Genomic DNA, 17,502 nt, shown 5'->3' on the forward strand with positions numbered 1-17,502 from the left:
CAGATTTCTTATATTTTTTCTTCTACCCTGAAGATGGAGGCGATACGTTCCTCCGAAACGTCGGTTAACACCACATATACACGGTGCCAAATCCCAGAAGACTGCTTTCTTCATAGTCACCGCCGTGAAAGCCTCAAATCTTACAATTTTTTTTTTTTATTTCTTATGTATGACGTCACACCCTCGCATCTTTTCCGTCGTTTGCGCTGTAGGCACTGAGCCACATTGCTCACCGTCGTGTTTTAGCGACTTGGTATTATATCCAAGAAGACCATGACCACCGCTGTGATAGCCTCAGATCCTTCATGAATTGAATTAAATCATATTCAATTAGGGGGCACGCGGTAGCGTAGTTGGTTGAGGCAATATGCTACAAGCCGGAAGGTCGCGGGTTCAAGTCCCGATGAGTTCCTTGACGTAATCCTTCAAGCTGCACTATGACCCTGGGGTCGACTCAGTTTCGTAACAGAAATGAGTACCAGGAATATATATTCCGGCGCGTAGGGCTGAAAACCTTGCCGCCATCTATGAGCCGACTGTCTAGAAAATGTGGGAACCCAACATCTCACAACCTATGGGCCTCCACGGCCTGGTACATGGACAGCTTTACGTTACTTTTACTTTTACATATTCAGTTATGGACAGCAATGGTCTGCGAGCCGATTACAGTTGCCGCGTGGTTTGATGCATGAAACGTCTTCGCCCGTTCGAACACTGGGTTCGTGGGTTCGAATCCCTCTCAAGGCATGGATGGTTGTCTGCATTTATTCTGTGATTGTGTGTAGGTGGCGGCCTTGGACTGGGCTGATCCCCCGTCCAAGCAGTTCTACCGACTGTCTAAGATTAAGAAACTGAAGTGAAATAAACGTTTCACGGATGTCCTATGCTCCAAGTGGGAACAACGGGAGCACATAGGCAAGCAAGCAGGCAGACAGATAGATAGATAGGTATACACAGATAGATGAACTGATGGTAAGACGCCGAGACCACTGTTTCTCAACAGGACTTGACAGCCGGCTTTGTGGAACGTGAGGTCTCCAAAATAAGTAATTTATATTAATGATTAATATAGAGACGCTATCCAGCTTACGCAACACTCTGCTTAACGCAAATTCGACTTATGCAGATTGAGTCCTTTGTCGTCCAGCACCAGTAGCGTACGAGCAGTAAGGTAAAATATGTAAAGGAATTTTATTGTTTTACAGTGAATTTTCCATGGTTTCATTTATTTTCATGCTATCGTTTTCCCCCCACTAAGCACAAACATGCACAAAAACGCATATGTACGTACATATATTACAGTAAAGATTTCGGGTTACGCATGGCCTTCCTAAACGGAATGTTTTTGTAAGTCGGAGAGCTTCTGTAACACAATTATAAAAATATGGGGGAGTGGAGGCATAGCTCCACCATTCTTGACTTCGGCATTACAGGGAGGTGAGTGGTCCGTTGGTTGGGCCCCAGAGCCAGTCTGGACGCTGTGGAGAAGAGGAAAGTCTTTCAGTGCCAGGAATCTAACCCGGGCCGGTGAGCCCGTGCCGCGTCGCCTTACCGACTAAGCTATTCCGGCTCGTCCACTCACATATGAAGCGTCAGGTTGTCAGATTTTTTTAGCGTTCATATCACATATTTCGAAAGAGTTGAACAACAGGAAATAAAAGAAAACATTAAACGCACAGTCATTTGAATACATGTCGTAGTGAGTTGGCAAGAATAGTGGCAGTGTGCGGTGTGCCAGAGAACTAATGTCCAAGACAGATCAGATCATCCGGGCCCTTTGATAAAACCGTGCTGTTTCTGTATGTGGTTCCCAAGTAATGGGAGCCATTTAACACCTACCGAAACAGACAAGTCTTATCACGATTTCTGTCTTCAGAGTGGCTCTTGGCACTACTTAACAACGCTTAATGGATCCCTCTGTTATCGTCTGATGGTCAAGTACAAGTGCTGTGAGGGCCAATAGCCGATCGTAACACCATCTGTAAAATTCGTATAATTTAATCTTTGATCACGATTTAATGTCCTTCGTTGCCCTTCGTTCGCAGTTATACGTATAATGTATTACAATTACCAGTTATAACTATCTTAAAATATAAAAGGCCAACAGTTGTTCTGTAGTTAAGTATGATAACGGTCAAAGGTTGTAGTGGTTACGAATGGGATTAGCAGACGACAACAATAAAAGGTAGTGGAAGGTGTGCTTGATATTGTACTCTGTTGTTTACTTTTCCTGGAATAGCACATAATGTGCCTCTAGAAGGAAGAGCAGCTCATTACTTGCTGTTATTCTATCAAGTTTAGTGCATAAATAGAAATGGAAGCTTGTCTCCAAATAATATTTGTTTGACTAAGTTGCTGAATTGTGGAAGCTTAGTGTGTCACGAAGAAAAGGGAACTGGTGTTTTGAGATTGGTCAGACCAATAATTTCGAGTAAATTTCCCTGGTCTGTGATAAAGAAAACACTTAACAGGAAACATGCCACGTACAGGTGTTTCTAATAACGTGGGAAATTCTTAAACTCTTAAAGGAAGTGTAATAAATTTACATATATGGCATTACTGTGGCATTGTTTACATTTTGTAACTTGTCATCCGAACGATAAGTAGACCTAAAGTGTACGTATTGCTGTAAATTCCATAGGGAGGTAAAATTAATTTATGTTAAACGGGCCTCTTGTTGTAATGTCATTTTATGAACAGCACACTTGAAGAGAACGCAAGCAGTTCTGGTGTTGTAGTGCTTCTTAAATTTCACCGGCTGTCGGTATTTCGCGACTAGTGTCTAAACTATGCAGCTTATGTTACGTACCGTTTCTACTAACGAAAATGTCCGCGTATCAGATACACCGTATCTACCACCGGAGAGTAATATCAGTTCCCCTCAATGAACATTCGCAAGCAAGACCGTTCAGTCTGGTTACATAGCGAACAGAGAGAGAGAGAGAGTTGTGATGTCAAAGCTGCCCAATCACCGCATGTGACAATTTTTACGAAGTTCTTAATAAAACGTAAAGGTAAACATTTTGTAGCCGGTCACGGTAGCCGAGCGGTCTAAGGCATGTACTGTCTTCGCTCGCTTGGAAACCGGGATCGTGGGTTCAAATCCCACTCAGGGCATGGATGTTTAGTTTGTTTGTGTGCGTTTTTCTGTGTTTGTCTACAGGTAGAGGCCTTGCGACGAGCTGATCACCCGTCCAAGGAGTCCTACCGAATGTGTAAGATCAAGAAAAAACTGAACCGAACGGAGAAGTTCATGGAATAGGCCTAGGCCCACTCGGGCTGTAGTGCCAAGAAAAAAAAAATTCCCTGCGTGTAATTAAGCGCCACGCCATGAAAGAGTATGCAGGATGTGGAGGTACAGGTAATGAAGTGGTCATGACCTGTTTAAGGCACTATCCTGACTTGTTGGAGGTCACAAGACGCCTCTTTAGGGTAGCCTTTATGCAGGCGATGGTTAAAACCGGTACTTCTTGTTTAATACAAATGTAGACTCTCCGCTACATCAGTCCCCTCGATACAGATCTCTTTTCCAGCGTCTTCTGGCTTTCTTTGTGCTCTTCTTCCACTGATGTTATGTCAGTGGTACCAGTAACGACGGTAGCGGCCTTTGTCCTCTTTGAGCAACCTCCTAATTTTGATGAAGAACGGATAAAGCAAGATTTAAGGTTCTCATAACAGCGATTTTTTGTAATTGACAGACCGTTACCGACGTGTTAGAAACATCTTTGCTACCCTGAAGATTGAGGGCGCAGGTTCCTCCCGTATGTTGGTAAGGATATTCCCGACTGAACGGCATCACATCCTGAGAAACGGTGATCTACGAAACGTTTAGTATAAATTTAGAGGAAATGACATTTGGTACTACTACACTAATACTGAAGCGTGTTGTTACGCAAGCAGTTCTAAACTTTCTGGTGCTCACGGTACGCTCAGGATATTCATTTATCTTGCATAACACTAGAATTATAATAGAAAACTAACATTTATAATAAAAATACAAAAATGTTTAAATAATATTATTTACTGTATAAAAACATAAAATTTCCATAGAACAGGAATATTAAGTTTTGTTACAATTGTCCATTTAAAACTTTTATGCAAATACGTATTTTATTTTATATTGTGACGGATAGACCCATTGCTAGGTAACGGCTCCATAAACACCTTCCAGCGGAGACCGTTCTGGGTAAATAGCCCTTTACTAGGTAAAGCCTACAACAGTACGCGGCAACAGTAGACGTCCATTCCTAGGCAATGGACGTGTTTTCTATGGAGTCCACCCCGAGGCTATATAACAGTGAATGAATCTGGCTCCAGTTCAGTTCAGTTCAGTAGAGAGCGTCGTAGATCAGAATTGAGTGAGTCCTAGGCAGTCAAGGAAGAAGAGTTCGGCTGAATTTTTATTGTGAATTATTGTAATTTATTGTGATTACGAGTGATTGTACACGGAGTGATCAATAAATCCGATTACCAATCTTATAAGTCACCTATATACGTGACAATATAATCATTCTTCTCTTCAGACTCTCCCTTCTGCCAATTTTAGTCTGATGAATATGTGGTCAGTATGCCGTGCACGGTACCTGTATGGATGCCTAGGCGTACAGAATGTCTTGTGGCTGTCATCTGATGATGGGGCTACAGTATTCTCTGCGTGACGGTCAGGCACACTTAGTCACGTCAGGTGATATCATTTGCTTTGTCGTCGCTTTCGGTAGTGTCCCTACAGAAGACGTGGGTCTCCTTCGGTTTTGCATTGGCGGCGATGTGCAGAAAATGCAGAAAATCCTATTTTGCATCTTGGGTTTCTGAAAACCTGAATTTTAACGGCATCTTCTGTGTTGTGATAGCTGGTTGGCCCATACAGTAGAAAGCGGACTGGTGTAAGTTTTTCATATCAACATATAAAACAGTTGTATAAGGCAGCTGTACCAAACCGGGTGCCCACACCCTATCCTACTAACAGTAGGAGGGCAGAGGCCGTTAAGTCCTATATTAATAAAGGTAAAGATATCCATCCTTAACGCCGGTCACGATAGCCGAGCGGTCTAAGGCATGTACTGTCTTCGCTCGCTCGAAAGCCGGGATCATGGGTTCGACTCCCACACGAAGCATGGATGTTTGCTATGTGTTTATTCTGTTTTTGCATTGTCCTGTGTTTAGGTAGAGGCCTTGCGATGGGCTGAAAACTCGTCCGAGGAGTCCTGCCGTCTGTAAAATGATCATGAATTTGAAAATCAGAGGCCAAGGCCCAAGGGGGCTGTAGAGCCAGTGAAAAAAAAAAATATTAATGTGCTTAGTTAATTAAGCGTCACTCCATGAAGACGTAGGGGGGAGTGGAAGTATAGTTCCACCATTCTTGACCTCGGCACTAGATGGAAGTGAGTGGTCATCTTCGTGTCCCGGCCGCTTTACCCATAGGGAAATGGCCCACAGTATCCACGGTATACGGTGGGCCCCAGAGCCGGAAACCGAACTCCGGTCGTCCAGCCCGTTGGTACACCGACTGAGCTATTCGGGCGCCTGTTCTATGTTAATACGTATTGAATGCAGTTGGTGTCATGGCGACGCGGCATGCTGCATGCGCGAAACATGCAGCAAATTAATTTGTTTGAATTTAAAGCTTTAGTTCGGTACGGCTAATATCTGCTTCTGTTTTTATTCTTTGTTATATATATATATTAGAGGAGCGAAGAGAAGAGGGCATGCATGAATTTTGTGATACTTTCCAAACTAGTTTAGAAAAAATAGGTATAAATGATTTAAATTGTGATACCATAGTTAACCATATGATTTATTGATTCCAGTGAATATGTTAATTCCGCTAAAAAGGATGTGCTACACGGCGTGCTAAAACAGTGTAAACATAAGAAAGTGCAGATTTCAGACAGTTCTGATATGGAATTTATAGGTGTCCTCAAAATTGTTTATTACAAAGACTGCGTGAAATTATAAATCTTCTTCTGCAGGTTAATCACGGCCCAGATAAATTGAATATTACCATATCAATCTCTAGGAATTCCTATACATAGAAGAGCAGAAAGGTTGACTACCACAATTATCGTGATATTAGTTTTCTGATCACCTTTACATGATTTATATATATATATATATACACACATCGTGTTTGTGTTTATTATTCAAAATTTTCCGGTTAGCAGTCATACAAACTATATTAGAACCTCATATTTTATTTCAAAGTACATGTTTCGACGGCTGTGAGGTCATCATCAGATTTAACATACAATTATATTAAAAATCCACATCGTAATGCAGTGAAAAATTGTATGTACAAGTGAACGTGTAAAAACTGCAAATTATGTCGGATCCGATTAATTGTTTACATGAATATATATGCTGTGTTAGTAAAATGGCGCCCTAATGACACTTTACAGATACTCTACACAACAAAGAAAAGAGCTTACATCAGATACTCCACACAACAAAGAAAAGAGCTTACATTAAGACTTGAGAAAAACACTACATTTATAAAATATGCGAACAGGATAACAAAAACCACCTTAATTACCAATTTCCTGACAAAAAGAACTCCGGTATACGATGTCATCATCAGTCTATCTGACAGCAACCACCCATCTATAGGAAAAATCACCCTTCACTCCTCCCCAACTGCTTATCATCCCTAGCAGTCGGCACCTGCTTGCAGACTGCGCTGTCATAAACACAGCCTCCTCACCGTGTTAATAATTCAGACTTACTGAAAGTAGAATATAAAACAGAGTAATAATTACTTCTTCTACAGTGTTTTCTCCTCCACTCCAAATTCCCGCTAATATATTTAGTACAACTTGCCGGTTTACTTGTATGAGAACATGTGCTGCACCCCGACACAACTTCAGCCTGCTGCTTCAGAAATTTCAATTTATTACTCCTTTAGTAAATCTTTATACTTTAGCCTCAGAATTTCTATGTGGTCTGCGCCAAGCAACAATAGAAGAACTGCCGTTTCTATGCGACGGCCGGTAAACAACTTTCCCCTGAAGAACGTGAGAACAATAGGGAATCCGTTGTTATAAGATACGCTCTGTGACTAGTTGCTAGGTTACGCAACTATGCTGAATAGAAGAGGTTTTCTATGCTGTCCGTGCAGCGGTTATACGAGCATAATGAGGGCTGTAAGCTGTAGGATTAGTGCGAATTGGAACTAAGTGTAGTACACAGTCCAGCTGAGTTTCAGTTGCCAGTAGGACATAGCCACGGAGAGTTGAGCTGAAGAAGTCGACCAGTGAAGACTTAACGTGTGAATTGAAGGCTTTATATGTGCTGCAGTCCAGTGATATTGGGACTGTGTGATTTAGTGATACTTCTGTAGTTCCTGGTTATAGGTCCGTTGCCAGGAAACGGATTGTGAAAACATCGTAAAGGAATAGCCATTGTTTAGATCTGTTACCTAGCAACGACTAGTGTAAGCATATATAGACGACTTTATTTTGTGTGCTATAGTTACATTAATCTTGAGAGTGTAAGAAGTATTTGTAGTTACCACTAGTGAAGATCCAATAAACCGATTCACCAATCCAAATCGGCTCCTTAGTCACCTCTACAGGTGACAGTATGTTGCGAAGTGTAGTTCTTTTGTGGGGTTTGGAGCCAGAAAACTGAGCATAAAACAATTTCTGTCACCATAAATCAGGTCCAGAGCGGTCCATCCGGTCGTAATAGGTTATGTAGTTAATGGCGGCCAGTGAGAGAACACATTCGTTAGGGTGACATGATTCTCTCTAGTTCTGACAAACAGGAGTCAGTATGTTCGATTTAAGGGCCAGGAACTTCGTTCGAATCAGCCAGTTAACAATGAGAGATTGGTATATCGTCAGACTCTGCTTCTTGGAGGGATGATGAGTCACTGTTACAAGCTATCTCGGGGGGGGGGCATTTGTTTTCAACTTTGGAAGTAAACGGAAGAGTGTGGCCGCTTCAACAAATTCTTCAAATGAAGTAATATCCGGAAATATGGTTAAATTTCCGTCCGCCAATAATTTATCAAACCATAGTATTATGCCTTATCGCTTCTGCGACTCGGGCAATGCAGTATGCCAAGTGTATAACAATGAATGGCCGTGCCATAGCTCAGGTGGATAGTCGCTGGCTGCACACCGCGGCGGCCCGGGTTCGATCCCGGGTCTGGTCAAGTGGGATTTGTGGTGGACAAAGTAGGTAGGTTTTCTCCGAGTACTTCGGTTTCCCCTGCCAATCTTCATTCCACCAATTGCTCCACACTCATCATCAATCATCCGGGGCTGGTACAATAGGACAGTTGCTGGCCGACGTACCAAGTAGACGCAGTTTCACCACACCCCAAGAAACTAAAAAAATACTTTAGTCGGATGCGGCATAATAAAGGAATTTTTTTATACTTTTACTCTTGTACAGGGGGGCCCAAACATGTATACACATTTCAACGTACAAAGTATCTGCTTTAATAATAATTTGGTATATCTTCGGTTCACCTTTGAAAAAATGTTATCTATGGAAATTTTCAAAGCTGAACCGAAGATATACCAATAAATTATATAACCAGATATTTTGTACTTTGAAGAGTGTGTACGTTATTTTGGACCCCTCTGCATATATTTTACTGTTGCGTTACAGTGTGGATTTTAATATATCTATGTGTTACGTGTGATGTTGACCACATAGCAGTCGAAATATGAACTGTGGAATAAATCGTGCTGTTTTAACACAGTTCTTGTGACTTCTAACGAAAACCTTGAATCACCTGCTGCAGTATCAATCACATCAAATACTAAGCATGGGTTTCGGAAGGGCACATCGTGTTCAGCCGGCATATTCGCGACATTATAGCCCATAGAGGAACAAGGGTATCAATTCGTCCACATATTTCAGCGTTTTGAATACAAGAAGGCCATTAAATATTAATGTAAACTTTTTATGGGAGATATTAATATTGCCACGTTATCATGTAACAGCATTGCAGAATCTGAACTGGGAAAATGTCATTCAGATCAGGACAGCACAGTTAAATAAAAATGGTGACAGACACAACGAAGATGGCGCGACACTTTCACCTATAGTATTTAATCTTTGTTTAGACGAAGTTTCCACCGACCACGCGACACTCTCTATCCGATGAGGTTGGCACTAACTTCGCCGACAAGGTCACTGAGCCAAATTAACGGACGTTTCCCGCCCAACAGCAGTCTCTAATACCTCTGGTAGATGGGGGAAGCATTATAGATACCTCTCAGCTAGTAGAGCCGGTCTCGCTGGCTGGGCCGGACTGATGGTAAGCACAAGTACCGGTAGGATATAGAGACTGGTAGAAATCATAGAGGGAAGCACAATGGACCAATACAGGTCTCAGTGCATGGAGAAACCCACCCTCTCCAATAACTAACTAACTTCGCCGACAAGCGGCGGTCGCTCGGTCGGTATAGTTCGCTTGCGGACTAAATCACGGAGTTTTTTTATAGACGAAGTTTCGCACAACGGAACCCCACTTTATTGTGGACGAAGTCAAGGTTACTACAGTTTTATATGCTGAGTCTGAAGGCACTTTACAAGAAACGATCTGTAAAATGAGCATTAAACATTTCATCAAAGAAAACAACAGGTAGACATTTCCTGGAGCCGAGACAGTGAATAAAATTATTGAGACTGCAAGGATAATTGAACAGTCAGCATATAATAATGCAGATATGGAGAAGAAAGTTCGTATGATTTCCAGATCCCAGTGCTCGAGCGATGAAGACAGTACACGCCTTAGATCGAGCAGCTACTTTGATTAAAACAAACAACTAACTCCGTGGCTTTAGTCCGAAAGCGAACTATTACCGACCGAGCGACCGCCGCTTGTCGGCGAAGTTAGTGCAATGTGATTAGATAATTTAATATCAAAAAACGAACACTCTAGAAAGAATTATCTGTCAGATATTCCATATAATCTGCTGGCATACGTTACAAATAAAAACTTCGTGGCCTGTAGTCCGCAATCGAACTATACCGACCGAGCGACCCCCTCTTGTCGGCGAAATTAGTGTGACCGACTCTGTGGTCTAGTGGTCAGAGTTCCTGGATACAGATCCAGAAGTCCGGGGTTCGATTACCGGCGCTACCAGGTTTACTGAGAAGTAGTGGGTCTGGAACGGGGTCAACTCAGCCTCGTGAGGACAGTTGAGGAGCTATTTCAAGGAAATAGCGTCCCCGGACTAGAAAACCGAGATTAACGGCCGTGGGGATTCGTTGCGCTGACCACGCGACACCTTCTATCCGTTAAAGTTGGCACGTTAGATATAAAAGGGTGTGAAAATGAGTAGGAAATTTTAAATGTAGCTGTTTCCTCATCTTGTTGTAAAGTTCTATGCTGGATGTTTTAACAGCTAAAGTGACAGCAGGAAGAGTAGTGGTATTAGCAGTAGTAGCAATTGCAAGACTTAAGACAGTTACCTAACGGAACTATTTCAGATGTCTCGAAAGTTATTGACGCTTCCAGAACTGTGGAAGCTGAATTGAAAGTAGAATGTGGTCACGTCATCTTGAACCAGATTTATAAAATAGAGTACATTATTCGTGTTTCAGTTATTGATTATTAGGCAGTACGGTTTCGCGCAACGCAACGCAGCAGCATCCATCGAGTAAAGTCGAGTTGAAATCAGCGCTATTTTTAGTGTGTGAGCAGTGAGCTCACGCGTGGGCTGTGGCCTACTGGCTGGCCGGCAGCAAACGACCGCGTTCTATTACTGTCGGTGAAAATGCGAAACTCCCTATGGACGCAGAAAGCGACCGTTTGAATAAATGGTATCGCCTCTGTCACGTGGCTGCTTGAAATGAAGCTTCAGACAGAAAGCGTGTCGCTTATTTTAATTCTTGTGCTAAACAAATTAGAGCATTTAGGCGACAAATCGTAAAGGAGCCGAAAAGCCTATGAGTAAACAGTTCGAAATTAATTCGAATGTTAAAATGAGGAAAACTTAGAATCCTAATCTACCCTACAAACTACAGGTGCAGATCTAGCGATGTACTTGCTCACTGCTCGCCAGTTAAAGATGGAGTTTCTTTGTACGATAGTTATTTTCTGCTTCCTGTTGTGTAGCATGTAACAAAGGTGTACTTCAGGGCCAACACAACAGTTGGATGTAAACCGATATTAACATATTTAACATTCGGGTTATTTTATTTTCATGCCGCTACATGTTTCGATCTATCAAAATCATCATCAGGTTTTTTATGAATTACGTACGTCGTTATTAAATTATTAAAATAGATCCATTTCTTATATTTATTAGTAATATTATGATGTAAATTTTAATTTTAGGCTTAAGTTTTGTGTGGAATATCTCTCGAATAATATATGCCAAAAGAAATTCGATGACTTCATATAAGATTTAAGGTTTTCACAGCGGTGACTATGAAGAATGCCGTCTTCTGGGATGTGGGGCCGATCTTGTGTGAACCGACGTTTCGGAGGAGCGTATTGCCTGCAGACTGCAGCCACCTTCTTAAGCTGGTTCCTCGCTCGCGAATTTTTCTACCCTGAAGATGGAGGCGATACGTTCTTCCGAAACGTCGGTTCACACAAGGTCTACACAGCGCCACATCCCAGAAGACGGCATTCTTCGATAACTTCAGTTTTATGTTAATAAATGTATTAATGCTACTTGCCTGAATAGTATGAACTATATTTTCTGGATCTTCTTGTGTATCATGTAACAAAGCTATATTTAGGGGCAGTCAACACAACAGTTCGTTCTAAACCGATATTAACATGTTTAGCATTCGGGTTATCTTATTTTCGTCTGGCTATATGTTTCGATCTCTCAAAATCATAATCAGGTGGTTTTTATGAATTACGTACGTCGTTGTTGAATTCTTAGAATGGTTCTCTCTCTCTCTCTCTTTTTTTTTTTTACATTTATCAATACTATTATGAACGAAACTTTAATTTTAAGGGGTTAAGTTTTGTTATGTTTTAAGTGACACGTTTTCTTTGTAACACGATAACGCCAGCGGATCTGTGTTGCGTCATAGGTGTGCTGGAGGTGTTGCCGCAAACTACGTAAAGGAAGTTGCAGCCAATCGCATACTTAGTGCTAAAATTGTTACGTAATGCTACCTTGACACACTGCAATATTATCGGATGGGAGAAATGAAAAATACGCTTATATGTTGTACATTTGTAATTTATGTCTTTCACGCGGTATCCGATACGATAGAAGTGCCGTTCCGATACAAAGATTCCGATAAAATGGCTGATGGTTCGCCAGAAATCCGCTGCATGTTTAGTAAACAGTACAGGCTTTTATGCTTTCTTTCACATAGGTGCCGACTTATCGGTGTTAAGGGCGGCCGCACACCAACTGAGTCAAGACAAGAGACAAAAGACGCAGTCTTGCTTCGTTCGTGATTCGTCAGCATGAAGCTGACGTCAGCATCATGATTCAGACCGGTGTGCGGCGGTTTTCATAATCACATTCGTTTCAACTGTGCTCCTTTCTTTGCGTCATGTCGCAGACATCGTGTCTTGACTGTTACATGTCTTGACGCATGCCAGTGTGCGGCCTACCTAAGAGTTTTCTCTTCGTGTATCAGCCTATTAATCCCCGCCTCCTCAGCAACATGAAAATGTGGAATTTGAGGTTTTATTTAGTGAGGACGAGAAGCTTGATCACGTGGCATATGTCAGCAGATTTGTTTTGGACTGTTAATGAATGGATTATTTATCTGCAAGGGCATCGTTCAAGTATCATTCGTGTATACTTAAGTCTTTACAAAGTAAACTAAAGTTGTAGACTTCGGAACTCAGTATGAAGAAGACATTCGTGTTTAAATGCTTGACGTTCACGTTGAAGAATGAAGGTAGCTTCAGCTCTGAAGCTCTGAAGCTCTGAACGAAAGTTCACTTAGTTTTAGAGCAGAGTATTTAGGTCCGTTAAAACACCACAAACATTTCAAGTTTGAAGACGTACCAAATTTTTACACGACGAATTTGTCGAAATAATAAGCAACGACGTAAATTTGAAGTTTTCTGCTTTATCAGTAACTCAGTTTTGAATCGTTGAATTTAAACAATTGCACAACATGGTTTTGAGATTCCTCATCCCCTCCACATGTACCTGTGAGTGTGAAATTGGGTTTTCAGGCTTGCTCCAAATAGAAACTTAACACAGAAATAGACTTATTATGGATGAAAACCATCGGCGTGTATTACACGATTACTTGATCTAAGAAACTACCGGAAGCCATGCAAACATAACTTTCCCACTGCTATTCCGTGAACAAACAGAATACTGGCGCACTCTTTTTAAATGTTTTCATGATGCTAGCTATTATTTTTAAACAGATCTATGTGCACGGCAAAATCAAATAAGGAAACCCTTCCCACTAATCTTCTTTTATTAAAATAGCAGAATCGAGAAGCAGTTTTTTTTCGATATGCTTACATTATTTTTATGGCACTTCGTTTATACTGTGACATGACGCCCGAAAGCCGGAAGAGTGAAGTCAGAATAGACAGTCGAATAACTTCCGTTGCTATGCACTGTTCTCGTGGTGCACCTGGCGGACCCATCCGTCATTGCCTGCTCGGGTGATCCACTTCCTGAAACTGGACTGCTATGTATGGGCAATGACTTCCATGGAAGGTGACAGCAGAGCACATTGCAAGTCTATTTATAAACATTACAACCTGCTAGTCGGATTACGTCATGAGCTATATTCATTTTGTTTATGTTGTAACTCTCATGTTATTTGAACATTTCGCAGTTTTGTGACGAAGCATGGACAACGTAAACCTAAAGCAAAACATGGGCGTATCCTTTTATTATTTTCTCACGTGGTGAGACTGAGTCCGACCGCCTCTGCGTTCTAGTGGCCAGAGTTCCTGGCTACAGATCTAAGAGGTCCCGGGTTCGATTCCCGCCGCTGCCAGCCTGTCTGAGAAGTAGTGGGTCTGGAACGGGGTCCAGTCAGCCTCGTGAGGATAACTGAGGGGCTACTTTAATGGAAAAGTAGCGGCTCCGGTCTAGAAAACCAAAATTAACTGCCGTGGGATTCGTTGCGGTGACCACGCGACACTCTTTATCCGATAAAGTTGGCACTGACTTCGCCGGGAAACGGCGCTCGGTCGGTATAGTTCGCTTGCGGACTAAAGCCACAGCATTTGATTTTTGAGACAAGATAAGGTAAAGTTGTCCCTGTCCTTAACTCATTGAGCACTACGCCATGAAGACGTATGGGGGAGTGGGTGTATAGATCCACATTTTCTTAACCTCGGCACTAGTTGGAGGTGAATGATCAGCTTCACGCCCGGCCCCTTTACCCCCGGGAAAGAGCCGCCGTACCCATTTTATAGAAGGTTGGGTGGACGCCAGAGCCGGTCTGGACAACGTGGAGAAGTGAAAATTCTGACCCTACCGGGACTCGAACTCCGACCTCTCGGTCGTCCAGCCCGTTGCTAGTCGCTATACCGACTGCGCTATCAAGTTGAATGGAAAACTTGGAAACATGTATCCATAGCAAGATTTGAGATTTTCACAGCGGTGACTGTGAGTAATGCCGTTTTCTGGGCTGTGGCGCCGTCTGCAGCCACCTGCTCTTGAGTAGCTGCACAGTTAGCGCCCTATCAAGAAGGGCTTAGCTCCAAAAGTGAATGACTCACTCAGTGTGGGCAACAGCTATCACGATAGCAAATTTTTATTCTTCCTTCTCGCCTTTCAGGCGAATACTAAGACTAACTCCCGCTGGACCAAGATTGCTTCCTTTCTCACTCTTTCTGATTCGACATATTTAGTCGGAGTCTCGTTTGAAACGCATGCAGTTCGTACAGTGTCGTTAACAGTCTACGAACCAACCCACTGGCCAACCGCGTGACAACAGACGCACCCTCCTCCTCCCTCACTATGGCCCTTCGGACCTTGGCCGCTTTGTCAGTTTCTTAGGGCGATGATGACACACGGAGCGGTTTTCGCCGACTCGGCCGCAGCCTTGTGACAAAATACACGAAGCTGCACGTCGATTCGAATGCCGGTTACGACATGCGGTGTGGGAGGTAGCAGTGCACAGATGGATCTTCACGAGGAACGTACAATACTTCTGTTAGTGATTTACTTACGATGGAGGCGGAGAAAGAAACATCGGAGAATATGGATTCACCAAATTGTGAGAAATAGGACTTCAAAAGGTCTATTTTACACTTTATTTAATCAAGCACGACAAGATGAAGATAAATTTTATAATTTCGTTCGTATGTCGAGCGAATCTTTCGACGAACTGTTGCTGGTCGGGCATGGACCTCAATCCTACTCTCCAGCATTGTCAGGAAAAAGTGGAATGAACTAGAAAATTGTCAGTAAATGTTTGTATGCTTTTCGTATTGTATGTAAACAGTGTTAAACATTTAATAATAAAGAACTTCATTCCATTACATTTTTTTTCCTTGGCACTACAGCCCCAGTGGGCCTAGGCCTACCTCCATGAACTTCTCCGTTCACTTCGGTTTTTCTAGATCTTACACATTCGGTAGGACTCCTTGGGCGGGTGATCAGCTCGTCGCAAGGCCTCTACCTGTACACAAACACAGAAAAACGCACACACACAAACTAAACATTCATGCCCTGAGTGATTTCGAACCCAAGATCCCGGTTTCCAAGCGAGCGAAGACAGTACATGCCTTAGACCGCTCGGCTACCGTGACTGATCTAATACAGGAATACTTACCATTGATTCATTCGCCGCTTCAGAAACTGCTGAAAATGTATTCAGTCTATGGAGCAAGAGCGCTCACGAAGTCTGAAAACCTCTCGCTGCACCCGCCTGCAGACGACAGACCGAGTCTGTTTTATCCCATCTGATGCAATAGAACTACGCGCCGAGTCGGCGAAAACCGATCCGTGTGTCACGGCCCTTCATCCTATACACAGTCGGTAGGACTTCTTGGCCGGGCGATCAGCCCATCGCAAGGCCGCTACGTACACAGAGACATCCATTCCTTGAGTGGGATCTGAGCCCACGGTCCCAATGTTCGAGCGGGCGAAGACAATTCAAGATTCAGACCGCGCGGCAACAGATGCACCCTCCAAACAAAACGAATCTACCAGAACCGTGCGTGTTCTGTGATACCTGAACATCATCATCATCAGTAATCTGTCAGACGACAGGTCCACAGTCTCTTCCAAAACAATTCCTCCACTTAATGCGATCTAGGGCTTTCTCCTTCAAATGACAGTATCCTCTTCTGTCCCCAAGGTCATCCAGCATCTTCTTATGTCTTCTTCCTCGTCTTCTTGTCATTACTAGCCGCCCCTCTATCTTGCTTTCAATAACTTCTTTTAGAAGGCAGTTTCTGCGTAAAACATGACCAATCTAATTAGCCTTCCGTTTTCTTATTTCGTGTAGGATATTCCTCTGCTCACTGACTCTAATTAACACTTCTTAACCTGAACATATTAGCTTTTAATTGTTTACATAAACAGTTACAACAGACATATTTTATTAAATGCATTTTGATTAAACTACAAAATTCATTTCATGTATGACACAAGAATTCTGTATTCTGTGTGTAAGGTATTTTTGGTGGTGCTGCACCGTCAGCATATAGTGACGTAGGTCGTTACGTCATCGTATAAGAGTTACTAGATTCTATTTTAAGCACACGATGGGAACCGAAGTCAGCATACCGGAGATCTCGTTTGAACACTTAGACTGTCCTTCCGCAAAGTGTGACGTACCCTCAGAGACGTATCAAGTAGAGAGTATTGCCTACGTTGAAGGACGTTTTATTTATATGTGACTGAAGTAATTCGTAATTTGAGACGAGAAGTTTTAGTATGGAGTGCACCGCCTCTGTGGTCTAGTGGTCAGAGTTCCTTCCTACAGAACCAGAGGAACCGGGTTCGATTCCCTACGCTACCAGATTTTCTGAGAAGTAGTGGGTCTGGAACGGGGCCCACTCAGTCTCGTGAGGATAATTTAGGAGTTATGTCAAGAAAATAGCGGCTCCGGTCTAGAAAACCGAGGTTAACGGCTGTGGGGATCCGTTGCGCTGACCACGTGATAGCCTCTATCCGCAAAAGTGGGCATTAACTTATCCGATAAGCGGCGGTCGCTCGGTCAGTATAGTTCGCTTGCGGACTATAGGCCACGGAGTTTGTTTCTGTTTGTGCACAGGAACAGAAGTTATACGTGCCATTAAGTGTAGAACTGGTTTCCACGTAACAGATGTCCTAAGAAAGGAAGAATGAACGAAAGATCATGTCCCACCCCGCGGAAGTTTAGTTATAACTGCACCATTAGCATTCCAAGAAGCATGACATTGCCTCACTGGAAAAGCCAAAGAGGAACAGGATGGCTGATATGTGCATACGTCTCATTCGGTACACGCCGAGGTAGAATGAATTATTTTGGGTTTATTATCCTCAGTACGTGATACTCGGCTTTTCTCACGCCGCCAGGCAAATAGTAGGCCTGCCTCAGATTAGGTGACTGCCACTTCCTTTCACGTCTATCCAGTTCATTATTCACTAA

The sequence above is a fragment of the Cryptotermes secundus genome, unplaced genomic scaffold (genome assembly GCF_002891405.2).
Source record: "Cryptotermes secundus unplaced genomic scaffold, Csec_1.0 scaffold22, whole genome shotgun sequence".
In the NCBI taxonomy this organism is placed as follows: domain Eukaryota; kingdom Metazoa; phylum Arthropoda; class Insecta; order Blattodea; family Kalotermitidae; genus Cryptotermes; species Cryptotermes secundus.